The sequence below is a fragment of the Schistocerca cancellata genome, chromosome 4 (genome assembly GCF_023864275.1).
Source record: "Schistocerca cancellata isolate TAMUIC-IGC-003103 chromosome 4, iqSchCanc2.1, whole genome shotgun sequence".
Lineage (NCBI taxonomy): Eukaryota > Metazoa > Arthropoda > Insecta > Orthoptera > Acrididae > Schistocerca > Schistocerca cancellata.
Genome location: NC_064629.1, coordinates 365,444,570 through 365,460,688, shown reverse-complemented (window position 1 = coordinate 365,460,688; position 16,119 = coordinate 365,444,570). Strand labels below are relative to the sequence as shown.

General features: G+C 37.9%; 1 protein-coding gene across 4 annotated transcripts in view; it reads right to left on the bottom strand.

The window, feature by feature from the left end:
• The window catches only part of LOC126184695 (uncharacterized), a 236,989-nt gene that overhangs the window by 202,008 nt on the left and 18,862 nt on the right, over nt 1–16,119 (bottom strand). The gene's annotated exons all lie outside the window — the stretch shown is intronic.

Sequence of the window (16,119 nt, the reverse complement as noted above, 5' to 3'; positions counted from 1 at the left end):
TTGCATTTAGGAACTTTCGGGTAATTGAACATGTATCAATAATTACAGATTTTTGTAGTTGTATATATATGTTTGGATGTAGCTGTATTGCATTGATTTACTGGTGGATATTGTGAGGTATGACTCCTGTAGTTGATAGTATAATTGGTATAATGTCAACTTTATCCTGATGCCACATGTCCTTGACTTCCTCAGCCAGTTGGATGTATTTTTCAATTTTTTCTCCTGTTTACTTCTGTATATTTGTTGTGTTGGGTATGGATATTTCAATTAGTTGTGTTAATTTCCTCTTTTTATTGGTGAGTATGATGTCAGGTTTGTTAAGTGGTGTTGTTTTATCTGTTATAATCGTTCTGTTCCAGTATAATTTGTATTCATCATTCTCCAGTACATTTTGTGGTGTGTACTTGTATGTGGGAACGTGTTGTTTTATAAGTTTATGTTATAAGGCAAGCTTTGGTGTATTGTTTTTGCTACATTGTCATGTCTTCTGGGGTATTCTGTATTTGCTAGTATTGTACATCCGCTTGTGATGTGATCTACTGTTTCTATTTGTTGTTTGCAAAGTCTGCATTTATCTGTTGTGGTATTGGGATCTTTAATAATATGCTTGCTGTAATATCTTGTGTTTATTGTTTGATCCTGTATTGCAATCATGAATCCTTCCGTCTCACTGTATATATTGCCTTTTCTTAGCCATGTGTTGGATGCGTCTTGATCGATGTGTGGCTGTGTTAGATGATACGGGTGCTTGCCATGTAGTGTTTTCTTTTTCCAATTTACTTTCTTTGTATCTGTTGACGTTATGTGATCTAAAGGGTTGTGGAAGTGGTTATGAAATTGCAATGGTGTAGCTGATGTATTTATATGAGTGATTGCTTTGTGTATTTTGCTAGTTTCTGCTCGTTCTACAAAGAATTTTCTTAAATTGTCTACCTGTCCATAATGTAGGTTTTTTATATCTATAAATCCCCTTCCACCTTCCTTTCTGCTTAATGTGAATCTTTCTGTTGCTGAATGTATGTGATGTATTCTATATTTGTGGCATTGTGATCGTGTAAGTGTATTGAGTGCTTCTAGGTCTGTGTCACTCCATTTCACTACTCCAAATGAGTAGGTCAATACTGGTATAGCATAAGTATTTATAGCTTTTGTCTTGTTTCTTGCTGTCAATTCTGTTTTCAGTATTTTTGTTAGTCTTTGTCTATATTTTTCTTTTAGTTCTTCTTTAATATTTGTATTATCTATTCCTATTTTTTGTCTGTATCCTAGATTTTTATAGGCATCTGTTTTTTCCATCGCTTCTATGCAGTCGCTGTTGTTATCCAATATGTAATCTTCTTGTTTAGTGTGTTTTCCCTTGACTATGCTATTTTTCTTACATTTGTCTGTTCCAAAAGCCATATTTATATCATTGCTGAATACTTCTGTTATCTTTAGTAATTGGTTGAGTTGTTGATTTGTTGCTGCCAGTAGTTTTAGATCATCCATGTATAGCAAATGTGTGATTTTGTGTGGGTATGTTCCAGTAATATTGTATCCATAATTTGTATTATTTAGCATGTTGGATAGTGGGTTCAGAGCAAGGCAGAACCAGAAAGGACTTAATGAGTCTTCTTGGTATATTCCACGCTTAATCTGTATTGGCTGTGATGTGATATTATTCGAATTTGTACATTAAGTGTGGTTTTCCAGTTTTTCATTACTATGTTTAGGAACTGTATCAATTTAGGATCTACTTTGTATATTTCCAATATCTGTAGTAACCATGAGTGGGGTACACTATCAAAGGCTTTTTGGTAATCAATGTATGCATAGTGTAGCGACCTTTGTTTAGTTTTAGCTTGATATGTCACCTCTGTATCTATTATCAGTTGCTCTTTACATCCTCGTGCTCCTTTGCAGCAGCCTTTTTGTTCTTCATTTATAATTTTGTTCTGTGTTGTATGTGTCATTAATTTCTATGTAATGACTGAAGTTAATATTTTGTAGATTGTTGGTAGGCATGTTATGGGGCGATATTTAGCTGGGTTTGCTGTGTCTGCTTGATCTTTAGGTTTCAGATAGGTTATTCCATGTGCAAGTGTATCAGGGAATGTGTATGGGTCTGCAATGTAACTGTTAAATAATTTAGTGAGATGTGAATGTGTTGAGGTGAACTTCTTTAGCCAGTAATTTGCTATTTTATCATTTCCAGGGGCTTTCCAATTGTGTGTAGAATTAATTGCTCGGGTGACTTCATGTTGCAAAATTATCACTTCAGGCATTTGTGGTATCATCTAGTATGAGTCTGTTTCTGCTTGTATCCACTGTGCATGCCTGTTATGTTGTACCGGGTTTGACCATATGTTGCTCCAGAAGTGTTCCATGTCTGTTATGTTTGGTGGATTGTCTATTTTAATGTGTGTGTTATCTATTGTTTGGTAAAATCTCTTTTGGTTTGTGCTGAATGTTTGGTTTTGTTTCCTTCTATTTTCACTTTTTTTGTATCTTCTAAGTCGTTTGGCCAATGCTTGTAATTTCTGCTTCTTTTCATCTAATTGCTCTATTGCTTCTTGTTGTGAGATTTTACCTAACCTTTTTCGTTTTTTGTCTGATATTTCATTTCTTATAAATTGTGTTAGCTGTCCAATGTCTTTTCTCAGTTTTTCTATTCTGATCTGTAGCCTGTGTTGCCATGCTGGTTTTGTGGGCTTCTTCTGTGTGTTGGTTTGTTCTGATCTCTGCCTAGTGTGTATACTTAGTGTAGTGAGTGCTCCTATATAAACCAGTAGTTGTAATTCTTCCATAGTTGTATTTTCATTTATTTTGTTGTGTATGATTGTGTTGATAGTTTTTATTGTTGTTTCGACTTGTGGGTTATTTGGCGGTCTATGCAAGAATGGTCTAATGTCTGTATTTGTGTCTTTGTATTCTATATATGTCAGCTGAAATTTCTCTTCTATATCTAACACGTGTCTCTCTTCGTGTTCTATTTGCGCTTGTTCTGGTGGCTGTCTTAAGATTTCGTTTTCCTCTGATTGTTTAATTGATGCATGTTGTTCTTTGTTTGTTTGCTCTGGGATGTTTGAGTCCATTACTGTATTTTCTTCTTCTTCTGATTGCACATTATTTTGTTCCAGTATTTGTTGTACTTGTTGTTTGATGTTTTCTAATTCTGACTGGGGTATCCTGTTATTTTTTTATTATTACACGGATCTGATCAGCTAGTCGTTGTTCTGTTAAAAATTTTAATTCCGGGTATCTGGTAATAAATGTTGTATATACTTGTGATCTGTATCCAGTTGTGTTGGTTCCTAGGTTTGTTGCTTGGTAATAGCAGAACATGAGGTGTCGATTAACTTCATCTGACCATCTCATCCTCTGTCTTTGTTTTCCTTCTAGGGTGGTTGCAGGAAGCATATCCTGCAAAACACCTCTATTTGGATTTAAATCGTTTTCCAGTTGGCTAGCAGTGTCGTTACCATTGTGGGCGGGCATAGGGTTCAAGCGTCGTCCCCGACCATGACAGTGCTTGTCCGAGGCTTCTTTAGTTCTGTCCTGAACCAAGTAATCACACTAAAAGGGGGGTTAGCCCTTCTAGTGGTTTGTTCTTTTCGTCGCCTTTTACGACTGGCAGAACATACCAGAGGCCTATTCTTTTCCCGGGCCTCCACGGGGTTTATTATTATTATTATTATTATTATTATTATTATTATTGTGTCAACTGTTACTACTATTGCTATTATCCTTGTTAACATTATTATGACTATTAACACTGAAATCTTTGGTATGTGTGTTTCTCATCAGATGTAAGAGAGGGACGTACGGCCCTAATCTGACCAAGCTAAATAAGTAATAAATAAATCCATATGCACACGGCCAAGCAACTGATTTGCAGGTTATCCTCCAGTCTTAGGAAATGGAAATTTAGACACCTTACACCCCCCCCCCCCCCCACACACACACAAGATTTAAACTTCAGAGGTTCAGGTTCTCAACACCATCTTTATGCCACCACTCTGTAACCATAACTGAAGTCCAGTGTTAACTAACATGACCAAATCTACAGTGTTGAGAAGTTTTCCACAATATTAAAATTTATAACACATGCTGATCTGATAACTCAGGTTCATCATGTTTTAGTTTATAAATGCCACTGGACTGATCCAGAGCAAAGTAGCTCACCACTTTTCAGCATCTTACACCCATCTTTGTCAAAAAGCAATACTTATGCCTTTCTTAACCACAGCAGAAACTGACAACAAATTTGTGGCTAAGCCAGGGACAAGAATAACATTCCCGATTGGAGATGCATCTGGTGAATAGACAGTAACATCTCCTTGCCCTTCACTTACTAATTTGACATTATCAGCACACTTCAAAATTTTTTGTTTATCATTTTCTGGTACGAAATCTTTAATCCTTTGTTGAAGTTATGTGTGACAATGCTGCAGAATCAATGATCTGGTTGAAATCTGATATAACAAGTTCAAAACCAAGGACTTGTTTGCTCCCTTGGAATCCTTTGACGATTCTTGCTTGTCAGGGCAGTCTGACTATGTGACTGTACTACTAGCAGCTGCAGTATTTTCTTCTTTTCTTGCTTGTCTTTGTAAAACCATGATGCGATTTCTTAGAATGCTTTGTGAATAAGGCATTGTCACCCTCATTCTTCTACATTTCCATTTAGCAACTTTGCTTTTGCGTTTTCTAATGTGAAATTTTTGTCCATTGTACCAGACTAAGCCCCATTAGTAAGGCACACACACTTTTGGTAAATCTGTAGGCTTAATGAGTGCATCACACCCATCATCAACTGGTTTGCCCAAACACTGCAGTTTGTAGGATACATCCAGAATGTGTATCTTAGTTCTTAACATTTCCTTCGAATCTGAATAATGTAGGATCTGACAGAGCATCAGAGATTCATACACCTAGTGTTATTCTTACCTGCAAGCAGGCTTTCCAGGGTATCGAACACCACCTTTGTCTTTGTTGTGTTTTCCATGTGTGCATACAAATATTTATCCACAGCAAAAGAATAAGTGCACATACATATATATTCATCTCTGCATTTGTAGCAGTACTTGCACCTACAGCATAAACCCAAAACTTTTCACACACTGTAACAAGTTTCATTCCAAACTTCCACACATTTTAATCATCCTTGTTTCTCAGTTTGTCTACCAATGGAGTAGTGTTTTTGAGACACCCAAATCCACAGCCAGTAAATAACATAACTAATTTCTTCCAAAAACAAAGAGCTCGAACACCAATGAATTTGATGAAACACAAATCGAAAGAAGTGTCACTCAGTGTGGCCATGTAACCCAGCATGCTTGTTCAGTTATTTACCTTTCTACCCACACAAGATACAAAGTTCACTGCAAATATTTACCATTCTGTGCCCATAACCAGTTAGATTGAGGTTTGTGGTGGGAAAGATAAACAACCATTACATTGTTCAAAATACTTGTACTCACAGAAAACTTATTACATGGTGTGTACATGCACACACTAACTATTATTCAAAGATGGTTCACATCTCAGACTGCAATGACGAAGATAAAATAAGAAGCTAGATTACCGACATAACATCTAGTGGTAATGTAAACATTTTTAAAAACAAATTACTTGTAGTCTTAGAAAAGGCTCAGCCCCAAAACATGATGATATTTGGAGACAAACATTACTACAAGAGTTGAGGGTGAAATCAGTAATTATTTTGTGAACAATGTGAACAATTTTGGCATGTCACAAACAATTAACACTGTTACTAGGATATCAAAAACTTCAGCAACAGTCTTAGACCACATACTTACAGATATGGACAAGCAAAATAGTATTTATAGAAGAGCTTGACCTCCCTGATCATTGCTGTCATAAAAGAAAGCTAAAGACATGCTTGGTACAAACAATAAAATTGCAAAGCTTTATCTCCTTAGAAGGGAAATTACATACCTTTTCTAGGGTATTGGCAAAACAAACTTGAAGCGAAGTGTGCATGGAAACAGTGTAGGTGCCAAGGTCTACAAATTTTGCACAACATTTAATTTTTGAGGAATATTTCCCAAAGTACCCACTTCAACAGCAGCAGATAAGAAAAATGAATGGGTAACTGCAGGTTTTAAGTCACCTCAGGTACAGAAATTTTCCAGTTCTTTGTAAAAGCACTACACTAATCTGCAGTTCCTACATTACTATCAAAGACAGAAAATGATACACAAGAGTACTGCCAGATGCAACAAATCATTCAAACACAGTAATATGTAAGTTTTTGCAGAAAAATAAAAGATGGAGTCAGTAATAGAAAATTCCCAGGAAATGGCAAATCTTGTAAATGAATATTTCTGGTATTTGGAGAAGTTGCACCAAAATGTTTCTGAAACATGCGTAGGACCTGCAATGAATTACACTGCAGGCATAATTTTTCCCCACAACACAGCTTGAAGTCGGAAAGACAACACAAAAAACAAGAAGTAGTCACATGTAAATGAGGTTCCCATCTGTCCCGAAGGTGCGCATAGACAGTATACATGCCTCATTAACAAAACAAGTCATTTAGTTTGGCTATTTTTTGAGAGTACCTACAGCATACACGAGTTGTGCCCTTACTCTAAGAAAAGGTAATGCAGTGAGTATAAAAAGCTGAGCTACTCTCAGCATTCTCAAAAATTATTGAACCAATCATTAACAGAGTTAAGGACATGTATTCACAATCATGAATATCAACCACCATCAGCTGCATGTTGGAATGATAACAATGAAAATTTGTGCCGGACAGGCACTCACTGGGTTTCCCACTTAAAGCGAGCAGTCACCTTCGCTGCTTCGGCCATCTGTGCAGGAGTCACGGCCAGACCCAGACTTCCATACGACACCATCCATGTGTCACATTCTGCACTCTTACATTACGTGTATTCCCATCCAGGAAGGACATATTTCTTGAGAGTGGAGGGCCTGGTATTGGCAAATAAAAAAAGAGCAGTGCATGTGTTATTAAGAAGTATAATGCCATGTTCCTTCAGACATGCATGCACCCCAAAGCAACATTGCATCGTACTTCTTAACAACACAGGCACTTCTGTTTCTTAGACTAATGTGTTACACACATAATGAAGTGTGGCGCCTTTATATCGCTCCTGTCTGGAGTCTGTGTATCGGGAGAATGACTCATGTGCACAGTGACAGATGGTCTGAAGCAGGTTCAGTCAAGTATGTAGTTCTAATTTTCATCCAGAGTACAGTAGCGGACACAGACATTCAAGAAACAGGTCAAGACAATGTTTTTGTGGATTGGTCTGTTTATTTCTTGAAGGCGTTTTTGTTTATTTATGTTTGTACAGTTTTGTATATGTTTTCAGCAGTGTGAATGACGCGTGAATGTGGTCTAAAGCTGTACGAACTAGAGTGAGAAATTTTTAAGACAGTTTGAATGCAGATGATGGGGATTTTTGTATCCTAATATATTACGTAAGTTTATGGTAAAAGGAAAGCTAATTTGAGTGCAAATGAAAACAGTTAACAATGTGAAGTATAAATAAAATATCAGAATGTTAAATATTTATTTCGGAAAAAGTACAATTCAAAAGTGTGTTATTTGTTGATTGGCTAGTCATGAAAAGCGTGGACTAATGCGAGAGAATAATATTTTTCTATTGGCCTTAAAGAAAACTGACAAATCAGAAGGGAGTACTCTTTGCGCGTTTTTTCTCGGAGACAATACTTACAGCAGTCTAAAGGAATCGGAGCCCAGCCTTTCAATGGTACAGTCGTGTGTAGTATGAGCTCTGAAGGAAGTTATAGTTTGCCGGTTTTAGTTGTGCTACATGCCTCAAAAGTGCTTTAAAGTGAAGGCATATTTATCCCGGTGCTTTTTTTTTTTTAAGAAAGTACAGATTTTTTAAAGTAATTTTGCGTATGAGAAAAGACAGTAATTCTGCGTGGCATATTGAGCAGATCGGTGACCAAAAACCTTGAGTGCATTAGACACAGATAAACTTCATAGTGTGGTGAGCATTTTCATTTAAGAACAATCCGTGTTTAGGAGCTGTTCAGATTTCAGGAAATATGTTACCATAAACTTGCAAACTTGAATAAAAGGGTTTGTGCATGACTGTGTTAGGATTAGCACAGGCTTGGCAGTGAACTTTTAATTCCAAACTTCATTATATTCAGAAGTTTTGCCAGTATTTCCAACTTTCATTCAAAATTAAGACTTTTCCCGATTTTTAGAATAGTTACATTGTATGCAGCCTGGTGAGAGTTGCAGTATGGTAGGTTTCTACTCGCCTTTCCTACCGGGGATCTGCTGCGACGAGTTCACAGGTAGGTGCTGGTTTAATCACAGAAAGGAACCACGCTGCCACAATAACCTATTTAAAGAAGTGCAGTTAGGTGTCCAAAGCTGGAGAAATACAATATTGATTCCACAGGGTGAAAAAAAAAAAAAAAAAAAAAAAAAAAGGTACTATAAGCTGTTAGACTTGGCCAAGACTGACACTGTTGACCATAAAACACTACTAAACAAGCTAAAAGCACAGATGCAAGAGAAACAGTAAATGAGTGGTTCTGGTCTTACCAGTAAACAGGGTGCAAATGGTATGTAGAGTTAACACATTGCTGATAAATTTTTGGTGAGACAACAGTCAGACAGGACGCACAATCATAGTTGTGCCTCCAGATAATTTGTCCCCCATTTATTCTTATTCAGTGACTTTCCAGACAGAGTAAGACACTGAGAAAAAAGTCCTCTTTGCTAATGACAGCACAATTGTAGTCACTGATAAAACACCAGAACTGCTATATGAGAAAGCAAATAAAACCCTCAAAGTTGTTCATGACTGGGCAGTAATTGATTAACATTGCAAAATGGCTCTGAGCACTATGCGACTTAACTTCTGAGGTCACCAGTCGCCTAGAACTTAGAACTAATCAAACCTAACTAAAATAAGGACATTACACACATCCATGCCCGAGGCAGGATTCGAACCTGCGACCGTAGCGGTCGCTCGGTTCCAGACTGTAGCGCCTAGAACCGCACGGCCACCCCGGCCGGCGATTAACATTGCACATAAAGGAAACAACATGCACTTCAGCATAAAGACTAAAAACAACTGTTGCATTAAGCATTATGATTATGCTATAGACACTGTAACAGAGTTTTTCTGGATTAACCTGGATTGGAAATTAACAAGCAATGAACACAACAATGCATCACCACATTATGCTGTTAGGATTCTATCATCAGTTGATAACATCTTATTTCTTGTTTCTTTCCTTGGGATAAAAGGCACAAGAAATTAACAATTTTTAAACTGCTGAAGAAGGCTGTAAGAATAATAAATTGAAGTAATAGTCTAGGTCATTGTAAAGAAGTCTAAACCATCTGAGCATACTAACAGCACGAAGTGTGAACATAACTCTGTTGTCCTTATCAGGGAAAACATTACGAGGTATTTCACTAATAGTTCTATATATAATAATGGAACAAGAGCTAGTTTGGACTTCCATTTACCAAGGACAAACTAGCAAAAAACTTTAAACCACATTTTATAACAAACTGCACAAGGAAATGAAGAAATCACTACAAACATCTATCTAAAAAGGCAGTTAAAACTTTTCACAAATATTACCCACCATTAAATTTAAAGATTACTTAGAGGACACAGAAACATTTAATAACAAAAGGGGAAACTACCACATCCTGTCACATTAAAATACATAATCATAATGTTTTTACATGCATCGTGCCAAGATCTATAGTATATGATAGTAATGTCTCGTTAACCTTCTGAGCTCAACATCTCACTCATCAGGGGAATAAGGACTCAGTTTTCCTGACTAACTGAAGGGAGAACATGAAGACATGCATATTCTTGGTCCTGGCATCACCAGTGAGTATTCACAATGTGTGCAATACAAAACTGTTTTATATTACTAATGTCTTTTGTGTAAATTGTGTATGGTCAAAAGCATATTGTACATAGGTACTAACAGAACAAGGCATGCAATTGGTTAGACACACAAATATTCATGAGGATGGAGTTTTCTCTGTCTGATTTAGGTTTTCCTAAACAATTTCTGGCAAATACCAAGATGATTCTTTCAGTAAGGCCACAACCAAACACCCATCCCATCCCTACCCAATGCCTATTTTGTGTGTATGTATATTGAAGCTAGTTATTTTCATTGTATTATAATAAATACTATAGGTTTACAAGATGATCTATGAATGAGTAACTATGTTAAGAGAAATGTGTTTCATTCATCTCATGACGTACATTTGCAATCCATTTGGTTTGCATATAGGAGACATGCCAACATTTTATAATATAGTTACAATGATTTTTACATTAATAAATAATAACACTATAAGGATATTTCTTGGAATATGTAACACATTGTATCCAGCTCAAATTTCCAGTTTGTCCTGCATGAACTCCTCCACTGAGTAATAACACTTCAGTGTCAGTACCTCATATAGCTTTCTTTTAAGTAAACCTAAATTCAATTGCATCAACTTGTTCCCTTTTAATTTATTACAAATTTTCATTCCCATGTATTGAGGTCCCTGGGCATACAATCTGAGGCAGTGGGTGGGGAGCATAAAATTTAACTTTGTTTCTAGTATCATGTAAATGGACAAAACGTCTTTCCTTAAATAATTCATGTCTGGTGTACAAAAATATAATAATCTCATATGAATAAGGATGGCAGAGTTAATATTTTAAGTTTTCTAGATAGTGGTTGACATGGTTCTTTGTGATTTGCAGTGCACATATTTCGAATGAATTTTTTCTGTATTATTATTATTATTATTATTATTATTATTATTATTATTATTATTATTATCATTTCATCCGCTCTATGTCAAGTTACCCCAGAAAACAATACCATAAATAATAATGGATTCGAAGTAGCTTGTATATGATATTTGCACTGAAAATGCAAAGCTGCTCAGTTTGTTTGCTAGGTATTCAATGAGTGTCTGCCAGCTCAAATTTTTATCTACATTTAAACCTAAGAATTTGACTGAGTCAACTTCTTCTATATCTTGGTTGTTGTGTACAATCTTAATCTGCTCACATTTTGAGTGCTTGGTTTTGAACTGCTTCATGTGAGTCTTAGATATGTTTAGATTCAATCCATTTAGCTGAAACCAAGTTTCTAAGGTACTGAAAGTACTGATTACAGATTTGGGAATTTTTTCCTAAATCACGATCTTCAACTAAGACAGAAGTATCATCTGTGAACAGAACTGATAGGGAGCTAATACTTAACGGTAAGTCATTAACATAGAAGAGAAATAGGACTGGGCCTAATATGGAACCTTGTGGAACACCCTGAGAAATTTTTTTCCAGTCAGAAAAATAATATGCACTGTTTGAAGAGATGCTGACTCTTTGCTTTCTGTTTGAAAAGTAGGGTTCAGGCCATTGTAGGGCACTGCCACTAATGCCATACTTTTCAAGTTTATAAACAGGCAATGCATGGTTTACAGAATCAAACACCTTTGTGAGGTCGCAGAAAATTCCTGCCACCTTATTTCTATTGTCTAATGATGCACTTAAATTTTCTCAACGAAACTGTTTACTAGATCTATGGTGTTTTTCCCCTGCTGAAAACCAAATTGTTTGTTTAGAAAACAGACTATTTTGCAATAAGTTTTGGATTTGTGCAACAGCAAGTTTCTCAAATATTTTAGATAGGACTTGGAAAATTGAGATAGGAGGATAATTTCCAATGATCTCTCTTGATCCTTCTTGGAGAGTGGTTTGACTTCAGCATATTTCAGTACCTCTGGGAAACAGTCCTCTTCAAAACATTGATTTGTTATTTGAGCTAGTGGGTTTGCAATTCTATTGTGTACCACTTTAATAACTTTGGCGGGTATTCCAGCCCAATCTGCAGATTTTTTTTTCTTAATGTAAGAATAGCATTTTCTACATCCTCCACAGAAACTTCTAATAATCTTGTAATGCTTTCAGAGTTTTCACCTAGGTCAAAGGGATTTACCTTTTTGTGATAATCTGTTACGTACATCAGACTTTGCTACGTTTATAAAGAATTCATTACAGTAATCTGGTATTTGAGTTGGACTTACAATAGAATTTCCTTCCATGTCAATTTTTAAAAGTTCTTTGTTACAGGCCTTAACACCTAACTCAGATTTAATGACTGACCACAAAGCCTTTGTCTTATTTTTGTGATTTAAAATTAGCCTGTTATTTGCCAGTTGTTTTGCTGCCCTGACAACTCTTCAATATGGCTTTATAGAGTCTAAAATATTTAATGAAATTAATATCTTCATTATATTTTTAGTTCTCTGTGCAGTTGCCGTTTCCTTACACTACGAATTTTTATGCCCTCGGTAATCCACTTTATTTGTTATTTTATTGCTGCAAAGTCTAGGTAGAAATGTTTCATTAAAGACACCAAGAAAACTATTTAGGAATTTCTCAAAGTTTTCATCACTTGAGTTACAATGATCAAAAGGTCATGTTTTATCTTTTAGCTAGTCACTAAAGTTTTCTTTGCTAAAGTTCCTGCTCATATGGGTTCTCATATGTGAAATGTTCCTGTCTGTCTGTGGTAACTCAATGATCAATGCACAATGATCTGAAATACCTGGGAGGGATGGAGGGGGGAGGGAGGGATGGAGGGGGGTGGGAGGGGAAGGGAGCACAAAAAAACTGGGCTAAGATCTGAATCTTTTACAATTTAATTTTTCCTAAGAAGATCCTAGGTATTTGTATGAAAAGGGAAAAAATATATAGCCCGTACATCTAATGTAAATTAAAAGCACTGACATAACAGGGACACACAGGTGAAGGATAGGACCATTTTCTCAGAACAATGATCACTGATTATGTTTGCCCAACGAGATGGGCCAATATCTGCAATGTGGAAATTTGCTCCACAGTTATGTTTTGTTTTGTTTTATTGTAGGGTGCAAAAACAATTAGGGTCATACAGGCCCATACTGTACAGAACAAAGGCAATGAAAAAAGTTAAAAACAACATGTTAATCCCAAAGGATGGAAGGGATTGCAGTTCAGGCAATCACCTCTCCCTGGGCCTGGCCTGCACGAGGGGGTACATGTGAACCCTACCTGTCAACCCAGGGCTGAGAATTACGCATTACCCAGTCACCCAATATGTGTCAGATGCGTGGGCTTGAGGAGCGCACAGGGAGGAGCAAGAAAAATGGTAACCTCAAGCACCAAAGCAGAGGAAGAACAGGGGAAAGGGTACAAAGAAAGAAAAAATGGAACGAAAAACAGTGGAGAGACTGTTCTGATATTGGCCACTGAAAATACAGAACACATTTCCAAAAATACCCCAGGCATGTTCCCCAAGGGAGGGGAAAAAGAATAGCAAGAGGATAGACATGCAGCAGAGGTTGGGGCCCTGTGCGAGCCAAGCACGAACCAGCCAAAGAGTGACAAACCCCCTAGGGGGTTGCCCCATGGTGTAGAAATTTATTGAAAAAATAGTAAAGTCATGTAACAGTGTACTGTATTAAAGAAGTAACACTATCACGAACAACAGTGTATTTGACATTAATATAAGGATTAACAAAGTTTACTAAGATCATTGTAATGGCTGCTCATACCTTTAAAGCATCCTGAACTACTTTTCATAATTGCTGCACATCTTTTGCACTGAAGAGAGAGTGGTAGTGTTGAGAATCTCACTGTCTGGGGAGTTACCCAAGTGTCCATCATCCAGATATCATCCTTGGTAAACTAGAGACAGAATGTGTTTTTAGCATTCCATAGCCTTTAATCACAGCAACAACACCAGCCTGGAAACCAGGGTATATCCTCTCACTTTTCCAACTTCCAACAGGTTTTCTGGATTGTCACTCCTTTATCACTTAACATTCTGGAATCTGATTCACTACAGGATTTGCGTTCTATTACTTTACCAAGGTCGCACACTTTGGCGGAAAATGTACCTCTAAGCTTTCTTCTTGCATTTCTCCTTTTCTTGATTGCTCTTTTCTATTGCCTCTTCTTCCAGTCTCTGGTGTGGATATGAGGAGAGTAGATTTGAGACCCCTGCCAGTAAGAGTCCTCTTAATCAGAAGTTTTGGAACTGGAATGACATCACATAGTGAAACCACAGTTGTAAGTTGTCTATTGTACCATTTGATGGCCCAGCTGAAGAACGTTCAAATAGGTCGCAGGATGGCAAAGTGCCAGGATCAGGGCTCTTTCAGTTTATCCCAAATCTTTCTGGATTAGAAGCTATAGCTGTTTGTTCAGTGAGAGCATAATAATCATTAGACACCCGCCTGTCTTCAAATACAATTTACCCCACTATCAGATTATCAAATTTTCTTTGGCAAAGAAATTTGATCAAGTATTAATCATATTTCAGTATTACAAAAAGAATAGAGTGCTATTCTCCATATAAGAGATATGCTGAGTTGTAGTGCACATGCCAGCCTGCTCACACACACAGTCTCTGGCTGCTGAGGCACGACTGCAAGCAGCAGAACATAATTGGAGAAGCAATCTGGATGGTCAGGGTAAGGAGGAGGCTGGGGCAAGGAGGGGGAGGGATAAAAGGGTACGGGGGGGGGGGGGGGGGGGGGGGTTAAGTGCTGCTTATAGGATCATACAGGGATGAGGTGGAGAGAGGGTAGTGCAGCTAGGTGCAGCCATGTGCGGTCTTTAATCTAGGTCTGTTACAGGGATATGAGCCATGAGGCAAGGGTTTGGGAGCAAGGGTTGTGTAGGATATTCTGTAGGTTCAGTGGATGCCAGAATACCACTGTAGGAGGCGTGGGAAGGATACAGGCTAGGACATTCCTCATTTCAGGGTACAATGAGAGGTAGTCGAAACCCTGCCAGAGAATGTGATTCAGTTGCTCCAGTCCTAAGGGCTGTGGGGGTGGGGGGACAGTGCTGAGTTACAAGGCGATTCCTCCTCTGTGGTCGGATTGTGGGACTTGGGAGGTAAGAGGTGACTGGAGAGATAAGGCACACAAGATCTGTTTCTGTAGAAGGGTGAAAGGGCAATTACAGTCTGTGAGACTGTGTGTATTTCGAGAGGAGCTGCTCATCACTACAGATGCAAAAGCCATGGGTAGCTAGGCTGTGTGGAAGCGACTTCTAGGCATGGATTGGGTGACAGCTGTTGAAGTGGAGATATTGCTGGTGGTTGGTAGGGTTCATGTGGCTGGAGGTACTGATATAGCCATTTCTGTTTGTTTTGTTTTACATCAGCAAAACAAGTAGGGTCATACGCGCCCATGTCAGAACTGTAGAGCACGAAGACAAAGAGTGGAGTTAAAAACGACTACACAATAATCCCAATTGATGGAAGAGAAGACAGCTAAAAACAAGGATGTGGAGAGAGGTCTATAAAATATGCCATATAGGAAGGGAGGTCCTGAAATAAAGATTAAATGTCCTTTGCCATACTACTACTACGGATAAGAAGTAAAATGCGGTCGACAGCCCACAAGTCATTCACTAAAATGGCTGATAACTCAGATGGCAAACACAAATGAGAACTTAAGCAGTTAAAAAGGGCAAAGGGCATTTCGTCAGGAAATGATGAACTGTCAGAGGTTGAGGGTAATGAGCACAAAGTGGTGGAGCAGCACTACTTAAATGCTGATGGCTGAAAAGGCAGTGCCCAATATGCAACCTAGTTAAAATGATCTCTTCATGGGGAGAGGGCTGAGAGGAGACTGTTCAAGCTGCTAGGAGATGCTTAACAACACAGAGCTTGTTCCCATGAAGAGAGGACCAGTGGTGATGCCAAAAAGACACCACCTGCTGACAGACAGAGAGATTGGAGGGAATATAAGAACTAGTGGGCTGTGGTATGAAGACTGCAGCCTTGGCAGCAGCATCAGTGGACTCATTTCCTGTCAGACCGACGTGACCAGGAACCCACATAAACATCACAGAAGAAGTGACAGCTTTCCTGGACCCTTTGCACTAAGGAATAGATGGCGTACAGTACACAGAGGCTTTTAAGAGCAATGAGTCGGAGCAGATGACGCAACTGAAAAGCCTGTGTCGCTGGATGTACTGCATGGCCTGATACAGGGGGAAGAGCTCTGCTATAAATACTGAGCAGTGTTCTGGAAGAAGATACTGAAAAATGTCGGTG